Source organism: Octodon degus, unplaced genomic scaffold (assembly GCF_000260255.1).
Source record: "Octodon degus isolate 3935 unplaced genomic scaffold, OctDeg1.0 scaffold00022, whole genome shotgun sequence".
NCBI lineage: Eukaryota > Metazoa > Chordata > Mammalia > Rodentia > Octodontidae > Octodon > Octodon degus.
In genome coordinates this window covers 3999366-4010300 of record NW_004524598.1, presented here as the reverse complement: position 1 = coordinate 4010300, position 10935 = coordinate 3999366, and the positions used below count along the sequence as shown (strand labels likewise).

The 10935-nt window shown below is 38.1% G+C and overlaps 1 pseudogene; it reads left to right on the top strand.

Moving 5' to 3' along the window:
- The first annotated feature begins 9209 nt into the window (after positions 1-9209).
- On the top strand, positions 9210-10346 carry LOC101590555 (annotated as a pseudogene).
- Positions 10347-10935: the final 589 nt, after the last annotated feature.

The following is a 10935-nucleotide window of genomic DNA, read 5'->3' as shown; positions in this document are numbered from 1 at the left end:
AAATGATTAACGAATACATGAAAAAATGCTCAACATCTCTGACCATTAGAGGAATGGAAATTAAAACCATGCCAAAATTTCACCTTTAAAAAGAAGGGCAATCACTAGGGAATCAAAGCATAACAAATGCTGAGATGGCTGTTGTGATAAAGAACCCTCCTGCATTGCTTCTGGGAATGAAAACTAGTACAACCATTACGGAAATCAGCATGGAGACCTCTCAAAGAATTCCAAGTACAAATTCCATACAACCCAGCTCTTCATCCACTATGTCTGTTCTTCAAAGAGGTTAAGTTGGCACACTACAGCTATACACACACATCAATATTTATAGCAGCACAATTTATAATATCTAAGTCCTGGAAGACGCCTGTATACTTGTCAACAGATAATTGGATAAAATAAGGTAGCTATATATAATACAATTCTGCTGTAAAGCATGAAAAATTTGAGACATTAATTGACAATGGACGCACCTGAAAATATGCTTAGTGAAATAAATAAGACACACAGCTTAAATGCTGCATGGTACTTCTCATTTGAGAGAGGCAAAGTGCAAACAAAGAACATGATAAAAGATGAATAGCAACGGATAAGGGTTCAGATCGCTTCCAATAGAGGAATGGTCCAAGGCAGCAAGGATGAGGGTTGTGGAGAGATGAAGGGGAAGTGGCAGCGACAGTGGTACACCATACAGGATCCAAGTAAGAGCAACCCATGTAAATCTTACGTGCCATCGTGTGGGTTAAGACCAATAATATCAACAAGTATGAAAAAGGTGATGGGAGAATCAGAGGAAGAGGAAGGAAAAGCATGAAAGAGGAAAGGAATTAGAAGAACAGAACACAATCTATAATACCTACATGTAACAACTCCCCAAGAAAATTATAAAATTATAAACTGTGTGAAATGCAAACATATACTAATGAAAAACAAATTAGTTATCAATGTTTGATAAATGTAAAAGACTTTTTTGCAGAAATAGATTTGTATCATTGTAAGCTGCACACAAGTTACTTTCAAATTGGGAAAAATGTTAGATAGCGGGAACTATTCTCTGATCCCTAGTTCAATGAAATGATGAAATTTGTCATTGCTAATAGTAGGACAACCTAAAAATATCTGCCTTCTGCATAATTCAACAAAATGTTTAATGCTTGTAAAATTCTGTCTTTCTGCTACACTATTCAATCCATCTTTCTGAGAAAAGTTAACTCGTACATGATTGGCAAATAGCAAAACAGTGAATACGATAATGAAGTTGAGCTTGCTTTTATCCTAGACGAGAAATGCTAAAATAGTAGCTGCCCAATCTTACCAATATTGCTTAGGAAAGCCCTCAGATAGTGAAGGCAGTTTTCAAAAGAAAATTTAACTGAAATTAAAAAACAATGAATAGGTATGATTTTATCCAAATGAAAAATAAGAGAAAGTAGAGGTTATAACGTGAGCATTTGCCAAAATATTGTATCCATTCTGTGTCCTGCTTTGTGTTTCATTTAGAAATTCTATTCAAAAGGCTGGCCAGATAGCTTAGAAGATTAAAGTGCCTACTTAGGCAGACACAGGGGCCAGGGTTTTTTTTTTAATTAATTTTATTGAGAAATAAATAGTAATGAGATAGTTTCCAAACAGGTTAGTAGGACAGTTACAATAATTAATATATTGCACTTGTTGTCTTCATAGTCGTTATTCATAGTACAAGATGCAGATATGATATCTTGTCTAAACACTATTAGTACACATCTTTCTTCTCACTAAACTAAGAGAAAGTTGCTGTATATCTATCCTATTTTGTATATACATATATATTTCTTTCTCACTATAAAATGGTCTTTATTTATATCCCCTTTTTGTTTACTTTTGTCAGAGCTGGGTAGTCAGTCTACAGCTATACCTCCCCGAGTGCATCCAATCTTATCTGATCTGGGAAGCTAAGCAGAGTCGGGCCTGGTTAGTACTTGGAAGGGGCAGGGTTTGAACCCTGGCATGCCATGTTGGCCCTGCCCCAAGGAAGCCAGAAATGGCGATTGAGACTGGGCATGGTGGCACGCACCTGTGATTCTAGTACTTGGGAGGCTGAAAAACATGAAGGATCTCTATGAGTCCAATCTGTATAGTGAGACCCTGTAGACCCTGTACTAAATACATAAAAACAAGAAATTTTATTCTTCTGCAATGAAATTTTGAGTATGATCTGATATTGATGTCATGATTTTTCATATAAATGCTTTGAGCAGCAACATGTGTTAGAAAGCTTAAGATCTGTACTGCTTTACAGTGATTCCTTTACCATAAATTAAGTGGCTCCCTACATGGACTCATTTCTAAAACCTACTTTCTCATTTTAAAAATCTGGCGAAATGTCACTGTTTATTTAGTAAGCTTCTAAAAATAAATTACTTCGAAGTTTAACATTTGATAATTTCTAATTAGTCCTTATAGCTTTTAAGATCAGCTTTTAGTTTTCTACTCTAGCTAAGAAATTAGGATTAATGGTATATCACAATTATACATACATTTGAAGAAGATAGTTACTTTTAATACATATTATATTTCCAAATTTAGATATATTTTCTAATATTTCTTGATAATTGTTTTTTGTCTTCTATATACAGATTCCACTTAATCTTCATAGATTGTTATTATTGTGAAGGGTATCTTCTACAAAATTTATTAATAAGTGTTTACAGTGTATAATGTTTGCATTCATTATGTGGAACTGAAAGGGGTATCATTTAAAAGTATTTCTTTTTTTATTTTAGGGAAGGGTTTACAGGGTGCTCAGGGTCTCACTACTAGATCAGACTCAGTGATCCACCTGTTTACAGTTTCCCAAGAGCTGGGATTACAGGCACAAGCCACCATGACCAGTCTTAAAAGTATTTCTAATTGTTTGTGCTAGCATATGTAACTATGATTCATTTTTATGTTACCTTCACATCTAGTCCAAGGAACCAGCTTAATTAATTCATCCTAAGAGATTTCGTATAGATCCTCTTAATTTTATGGAAAAGTAATGCAGTTTCCACATAGTAGGATTTTATTTGTCCCTGTGATTATAATGACAATTGATTATTGTACTGGAGAGGAGTCACAGGAAGCTGTTTTTAAATTGGCCGTAAGAGTTCTTCGCTTTTCTCATTGCTGAGACTAACTTTCCAACATCTACAACTTATGAAAGGAAAGGTTTACCCGGCCTCACGGTGTGTAGAGATTTCAGTTCACAGCTTGCTGGCTGCAAGGCAAGAAGACATGGCAGAGGGGCGTGGCAGAAGAGACAGAGTGTGTGGTGCGCAGATGCCAGGAAGACGGCAACGCAGTGCAGGATTGAGAGAACGAGCAGCGATAGGCTACACCAACCTTGTCTCTGTGCCTTGCATTACATCCAGGCCCCACACCTTCAGGACAGGTAGTGCACCCAGAAGGACCTTGCCATAGTCCACACACAGACCTGGGCCAAGGCAATGAATGGATTAACTTAGTATCACACAGCCTTAATTCCTGCATCAAATTCTCATTCTACAACACATTAAATCTTTTATTATCTCACCATTAAATACAATTTTCCGTGTAATTTCTAAAATAGGCATTCTTGTTCAAATAAAGCTATATTGTGGGCTGGGGAGATAGCTCAGTGGTATAAGCACTTGCCTGGCAAACACAAAGTCCCAAGTTCAATCCAGATATTGCATGCTGTGCCAACCCCTGACCTCTGGCACACTATGCCAGCCACCAAACCTGGGTGAGGTGATGCATGCCTATAATCTCAGCTCTGGGGAGGCTGAGACAGGGGGCTCACTATGACTCCAAGCTGCACAGTGAGACCCTATACTAAATAAATAAAGAAATGATTTTTAAAAAAACATAAATTGTTTTATTTCAAATTCTCTGTTACTTAAAACCATACATGTGCTTGAGAAGATTATAGTGAGTAGGGGAAGATACCCAGGAAGTTTGGAGCCAGGGACCAGCATAGAACTCAAAGCCCCACTTTCTTGACCCATCCAGACACACGTAGAAATGTGATTCACTCATTCCCTAGGTAGCTTTCAACCTGAACAAGTTTAGACAGTTAAGCTGACGCACAATATTCCATTATTTGTCAACTTGAAACACAAACAATTCTTAAACCATACTTAATCTCCAAATAAACACAAGGTCTTAATTCTGTCTACGATGATGCTTTTATCTTGCATACAAGCAATCACAATAATCCCTTCTATAGTCTCCACATATCCAGCATCGCTGAAAAGAGTCACAATGTCCTCTGAGACTCAAGATAAACTCTTTAGTCACAAACCCCTGCAAACATCAAAAATACATTACATAACTCCAAGGTACAGCAGCACATGGTAAAAATTCCCATTCTAAAAATGAAGGTTGATAAAATATTTAGGATCAAAAAAAGGTTAAAACCCAGCACAGAAGGACCGGGGAGATGGCTCAGTAGAATAAGCATTTCCCTGGCAAGCGCAAGGACCTGAGTTCAATCCCCAGTTCTGAAAAAAAAAAAAAAAAAAACAGCACACAAAGCATTAAGTTCCATAATTCTATGCCCAGCACTCAGGCACAAGTTAATAAGGTATGAATTCCAGAGCACTTGGTCAGATCCATTATTATGGTCTTGCTATTTTGCATTCCTCATAGCCTATCTCTTAGACTTGCTCTACTCAATGCCTGTGACTTGCCTTACCAGACCTTCCTTATTCTTGTCAGCTTCACTTTCCTGTGGTCTCTGCTAAAGTTTTGACTTCACTTTTATACCTTTAAGCATTGCCTCTCACAGGCACTTGCAAGGACTGTTACGTTGTCACACAGTTTTGCCTGTTCTCCCAGTTCTGCTGAAATCTGGAGGAAATCTTTCATGACTAATATTTGTAATGTGCAAGCCTTGAAATCCAGCACCACATGGATGATGCCATAATCTGCCCCAGCTGTAACAACAGCCTAGCCCCCTTGGACCAAGGCTGCAGCAACTTCTGCGTGTGGGGATTACTGAATTCTGGAACACTTTTAGGCAATCCTGAGTGACCAGGATTTTCTAAGTCTCTTTCCTCAAAGCAAAGACTTTTTAAAAGATTTTAGGTTTTTGCTCCCTTGTGTCTAAAATAACTGACCATTACTTGAGTGGCAGTCAAGATGTTGTCTCCATCGTTTTATATTTTCAGTGGTAACTGCCTCATCACCCGTGTTTTGTTTGATTCCCACTATACAAGTACTTGCTTTCTGTGTCAACAGTAAAATTTTCACATCCTTCATTTCTCATCTCTTCTTTTTGCTCACAATTCTCTCTGTAGATCTGGATAAATACAGGCAGCAGTATGAATTTCACAGCCTGAGCACTGTGCTGCCTTGGGATTTCTCTGCCAGATTAATTAGTGGAACTTCATTAAATTTAGCCTCACAGTCTGAGGACCTATGTGCAATGTGTGCAAGCCTTTGCCAAGATGTGATGCTACAACCTCTCATCCATTTTCCGACACAGTCCCTATTTCCAACTAAAACTTTAGAGCCTGACCTTTACTACCCAGATTCTTATCAGTGTTTCAATATCTTCAGTTCTGACCAGAATCACCTATCAACTTTCACTCACGGCACTCTAAGGCTCATACAACTTGCTTCCTCAAATTTTTCCAGACTTCAGACAAGGCAATCACAGAACTTCAAAACCAAGTCAGCCAAAAACGTACTTCTCTAATAACAATTTTCTGTATTGGTCCTATTTTCATCACTGGGGTACAATATCTTACCTTCGTGATATGTAGGAGAGGCGGTTTAGTTTAGCTGGTGACCTCAGGGGATTCAGCCCATGCTAGGGGATGTCCAAAGCAGAAACATCATGCAGTGGGACAAAGATTCTCAGTCCCTAATAGCTCGCTCAAGAGCAGAAGACTGGCGTGAGAGAAACGGGGTAAATGGATCAGACAGAGACCTTAAAGCCACGTCTTAATTACCCATTAAGACACACCCACAAGTCTGTGTAAACAATCCTCTCAGAAATTCCTAGCCAATCAGGTGGTCACGATTACATTTAGCCGCTACAGGATACTTGAATTTATGCATGAGAAATTTTGAGGTTTTAGCATTTGGACTTTGAGTTATGCTGGAATCATTGAAAGACTTTCAGATATTCTGACTTCAGTTTATGGAAATGTTCACTTAAGATTTTCAGTTTTTATTAATATGCCTGAGTATTTAGAAGACTTGCCTCTGTAGTCTTGTCCTAGCTATTAATTAACCATATAAACCTTTTTTTATATTAGGGTTTTGTATATTTTGCTATCGTTTTCTTAGTAACAATGTTGAGGTTGTCAACAGTAGTAATCTTTCTCAAAAAAAAAGTCTTTTCTTTTTTCCCCTCTACTTTGTGTTTGTTTATTACTTCATAAATTTATACTTTTCATTGTTTCCTTTTTTCCATGGTCCTATCCTACTTTTCTCTTCACCTCTCTCAATAGTTGGGGTTGTTAATTAGGTAAATTACAGCAGATATTTTAAAATAATTTTCTTAATTGTATTTTTTTAATCTAATGTATTCATTCAAATGTTTCATCCATTCCAATGTAATATCTTGCTTCACAAACAAGACATTTCTGTGATCTATCCTCTCCATATATTTGAGAGTTTTTACCAATAAATTTTATTATCCATCTGCATGTAACTCTTTTCTTTTTAATGATAAATCATATATCTGCAGTCTTTCAAAACTTGCTGAGATTTTATTTTACTATTTTTGCCCCAAATACTGTATCTTGTAATTCTTGTAATACTGTATCTTATATTCTTATAGTATCTTGTAATTCATGAATACTTGAAAACTATGTGGAATGCACCATTGCTGGCTGCAATTTTATACTTATGCTGTTCCCTTGTTTGTTAAATTTTTTTTAAAAAAATTCTTTACTCATACTATTTCTACAGTTTTCTTCATAAAAAAGTGCTTTGTAATTTCTATAGCACACTAAAATATTTTGTTGAATTAGCTGAATATATACACAAGTATACATAATATGTAGGAAAACAACAATTATGGTGTCTTGGTGGTAGCACATGAATGCTGTAATTAAATCAATACATCCATAGTATTAAAATTCTCATAGTTATTAGTATTTGCATAAACTCTGGGATATGCTAAATCTCTGCCAGAACCTCCAGTTTAGACAGTTCAGTAGGTTGATTTCAGAAAAGATAGAGCTCCTCATTTTGAGCATGTGTGTCTTTTTCTGTGTCAATAATTATATGTTGGTCCTCAAGATAATCCTTGGGTCAGAGTTCTGAATAATTCAGAAATAATGATGCAAAACACATGTTTGTAACCAATCCATTGTACTCTTCCATGGCTGAAACAATGCATTTGTTTATATACTTCCACACTCATAATGGCTACATGCTGCTGAGTCACTGCAGATGAAAACCTCTGTCCCAGTAATTCCAATTTTCTTCTTCATAGTATCTCAGTGACTATTTTTTGTTCTTCTATTGTCTCCATAGCAATTCTTTGTTCTTCATAATGTCTCTAAGATCTTGTGGCTTACAGTGTCACACAAGTAATGAATGTCAGGGCTGCTCAGTAAAGGTGATTACCTAGAAATCATCAAGGAAAAAATATCAATACCACAAAATCAGCAAAATGAAGCCAATTGAGACATCAGAAAGAAGACCAGGGATATGGCTTAGTGGACTAAGCATCTGCTTAGGCAAGCACAAGAACCTGGGTTCCAACCCCTGAACAGCATGCCACACAGGCCTGCCCCAACTTCCCTGAGCTGGTCACCGAAACTGGGCATGGTGGCACATGCCTGTAATCCCAGCTCTGGAGAGGCTGGAACAGGAGGATCACTGCAAGTGTGAGCTGTGTAATGAGACTCTGTACCAAATACAGAAAAAAAAGACATCAAAAGAAAAAAAAAGAGACTATCATATCTTGAAAACAGGAAGTTCTATTTAGCTTTTCATTTTGCCTTACGTTTATCTTCCTATCTTTTCAGCATCCTTGGTGCCCATCATGAAAACGAGTGGACAGAACGGTTTTGGAGCTGGTCCTCCCAACCCATTTGGATGCAGTTAATGAGTGGGAGGATACATGTTCCATATCCAAATGGTAAAATGATAAGTGTTAATTTCGAAAAGTACTTTTGAAAAGATTATGAGCTAAAAATAAAACAATGACCGTATATCTTCAAACTCTTCTATCAACTAGACTATTATCAAGGTGCTTATGAGCAAGCTTTTGATTCTAAGCTTAATTGGGAAAGCCAAATTAACTGTGTACTCATTGCATCAATCCAGCTAATGTTTTATAATAAAAACATGAATATTTTCTCCTACTTTTTGTATCATGGTACGATTTCTGGAAAAAGGAGCTGCCCTAAATACATCACTAATTTAATACATTATAAGAAATGTCTCAGACCTTCATCAAAGTGCAACAAAGTGTTTAGTGAAAATAGCCACCTTGTAATTACAGCAATATTAAAATCTCTTTTATCTGATCTATGAATCTATTTTGAAAAGCACCTTGAAGTTGCATAGTAAGAGGGACTGTAAATTACATTCACTTTTACCATTCTGTAGTGACATGAATAAAAGGAGCTTGATGTATTTTGAAGGTGGTTTGAAAAACGTACCAACAGGTCTCATAGAGACTTCATTTCAATTTCACAAACATGTATCTATTAGAGCCTAAAAATGCTATGTTTCATGGGAAAAATAATAAAAACCAAACATACTCACACAGTATAAAGTGTTTATAATTATAATATACGTATAAGTATTTTAGCAATAATGTTAACATATGATAAAAGATCAACAGTGGTGAGTCTCGGGATGATGGAGCCCAGGTAGCATCGCTGGTACTCTGCAGAGAGAACTGTTGGTATCAGTGAAGTTGAAGTTAGGACTGAAGGCACTTTGATGTCTTCAATCAAGTTGAGGGTATAAAAATGCAAGGCAGTAAGACCTTTAGCTTGGAGAAACAGGATCAGCCTCCAAGGGAGCATCATCAACATCAGCATCACCACCAGCATCAACATCAGCATCAGTATCAGCATCAGGAGCAGCAGTAGCAGCTGCCACCACCACTAATACCTGCAAATGGGCAACAGGCCAGTAGCCAAAATGAAGGCTTGACTGTTGCCCTGAAGAATTTAGGAAACCAGAGCCACCCCTTCGTGGGCAATCTTCCCCCTGATATGAGTGAGGAGGAAATGAGGAAATGATTTGCGAAATATGGGAAAGCAGGAGAAGTTTTTATTCATAAGGATAAAGGCTTTGGCTTTGTTCGCTTGGAAGCACCAACTCTTGAAAAGATTGCTAAAGTGGAGCTGGATAATGTGCCTCTCCGTGAAAAACAACTGCACATGCATTTCACTTGCCATAGTGCATCCCTTACAGTCTGAAACTTTCCTCAGTATGTGTCCAGTGAAGCACTGACAGAAGCCTTTTCTGTGTTTGGCCAGGTGGAAAGGGCTATAGTCATTGTGGATGATCAAGGAAGACCCTTGGGAAAAGGCATTGTTGAGTTCTCAGGGAAGCCAGCTGCACAGAAAGCTCTGGACACTGAAGGGTCTTTCCTACTAACCACATTTCCTCGGCCTGTGACTAGAGCCTATGGCCCAGTTAAATCATGAAAAAGAACTTCCAGAAAAGCTTGTTATAAAAAAACAGCAATTGAACAAGGAGAGAGAGAAGCCACCTCGATTTGCACAGCCTGGTTCCTTTGAATATGAATATGCCATGAGCTGGAAAGCACTTATTGAGATGGAGAAGTAGCAGCAGGATCAAGTGGACCACAATATCAAGGAAGCCATGAGAAGCTGGAAATGGAGGTGGAGGCTGCTTGCCATGAGCACCAGGTTATGCTGACGAGGCAGGATTTGATGAGAGGTCAAGAAGAACTTTGGAGAATGGAAGAGCTGCATAACCAAGAGGTCCAAAAATGAAAGCAACTGGAGCTCAGGCCGGAAGAGGTGTGTAGGCGCAAGGAAGAAGAAATGCAGCAGCAACAAGAAGATGCAGTGACAGCAGGAAGGACTTGAGTGAACCTTCCCTGATGCACGAGAACAAGAGATATGGATAGATGGATGGGCCACATGGCTATGGGAGGAGCTAAGGGCATAACCAAGAGAGGCGCCATGCCCCCTGCTCTAGTGCCAGCTGGTACCCCAGCTTCTCCAGGACCTGCCACTATGATGCCCAATGGAACCTTGGTATTGATGCCACCAACAAATGGACACTTTGGCCAGGCTGCCATGATGGAAGGAATTGGGGCAATTAGTGGAACCCCACTTGCTTTCAACCAAGCAGCTCCTGGAGCTGAACTTGCTCCAAACAAACATTGCTAATACTAATAAAGTTGCAGTGTCTAGTTTCCTGAAACCCTTAAAAGAAGGGTTTCTAACACTTTTGGACTAGCCAGAATTTTACCTTCAAAATGTGTTAGGAATTCCTCCTAATAGTTGTCTTCCCTGCCTGTCTTATTGCCTAGTTATATCAAGTTTTTCTTTCTTTCTCCAGTCAACCTACTATTCACCCTCAAATATTCATTTATTTCTTAAAACTCAAATATTTAATATCACATTCTAAGGGGCTCATAGTGTACCCAAGTCTCCTTGTGCAATTTGAGGATGAATTGATATCTAAGTCTTCTCCACAAATTGGGAAACATGAACGAGTTTAGCAACGGTTCAAAACATTAGGTACTTTTAAGGAGAAGAGCACAGGACGTCAGCTCACTGATGAAGAGTGGAGGAGATGAGCTTTTGTCCATGCTCACGTGAAGTCACAGAGATTATTCTTTTATTTATTTATTATTATTCAAGGACTAAGCACAATTTAGAAAAACAGAAAGATGTGTCTTTCTTGGTGTTTGGAGTTGGGAAATGTGATAAGAATGTATGTTCTAAGTGAGCGAGAGACTAGCTATATGAAAAA